The sequence below is a fragment of the Chrysochloris asiatica genome, unplaced genomic scaffold, assembly GCF_000296735.1.
Source record: "Chrysochloris asiatica unplaced genomic scaffold, ChrAsi1.0 scaffold00059, whole genome shotgun sequence".
Lineage (NCBI taxonomy): Eukaryota > Metazoa > Chordata > Mammalia > Afrosoricida > Chrysochloridae > Chrysochloris > Chrysochloris asiatica.
In genome coordinates, this window is record NW_006408577.1 from 12340684 (window position 1) to 12341639 (window position 956).

The window sequence follows — 956 nt, forward strand, 5'->3', positions numbered from 1 at the left end:
TTTTTGGTATCTGTTCATTGATCTCATTGGTCTCTCGCTATCTGTGCACCTCCATTCTGGTGACAAGAGGGGATGCCTGAGTGAATGAACACACCATCCCCTTCCCTGAAGGGTTCTACTACGCATGCTGACAGAGCTCCTCAAAATTTAAAGTGACAGTTTCCACTTAGTTTGTCTAGGTTTCCAAAATTCTTTTAGTTTTAAGAAATGTTGGTTGATTTTTCTCATTATTATAGATTGTATTTTTCTACTTCTTTGCATGACTGATTAATTTTTTTTTCCACTTGTAATTTTTTATTTCATTAGGTGCCAGTAATGATGTTTTTCTTGAAATATTCTTGTGGATTAGTCTGAAATAAATTTGAATTATTGATAGCCATTTAACTTTTTTAAGTCTTGTTTCTAAGTGCATCATTTTTTCTTGATTTTTTATTTTACCACTAGTAAGCATTCTGACATAAGTGATGGTCATGTAATTCATTAATATCCATTTTTGATTAATTATCCACCACTTCTCTGTCAATGTGTCGTACTGTGGTGACTTGTGAGTTGCTGTGATACTGGAAGCTATGCCTCGGGTATTTAAATACCAGATGAGATTCCAGACAAAAACAGACTAGGAAGAAGGAGTGAAGAACTACTTCCGAATATTTAGTCACTGAAAACCTTATGAATAGCAGAGAAAAACTGTCAGATGTAGTGCCAGAAAATGAGCCCCTCAGGTTGGAAGACACTCGAATGGGACTGGGAAAGAGCTGCCTCCTTAAAATAAAGTTAACCGTGATGACACAAGTGGAGTAAAGCTCATGGGAGAAAATCCCTTAGGAGTAAAGACCATGGGACCTTCATTTGCTGATAGGGCACAACTCAAAAAGAAGAGAAACATCCATTAATAATCGGAACATGGAATGTACAAAGTTTGAAACTAGGTCAACTGGAAATTGTCAAAAATGAAA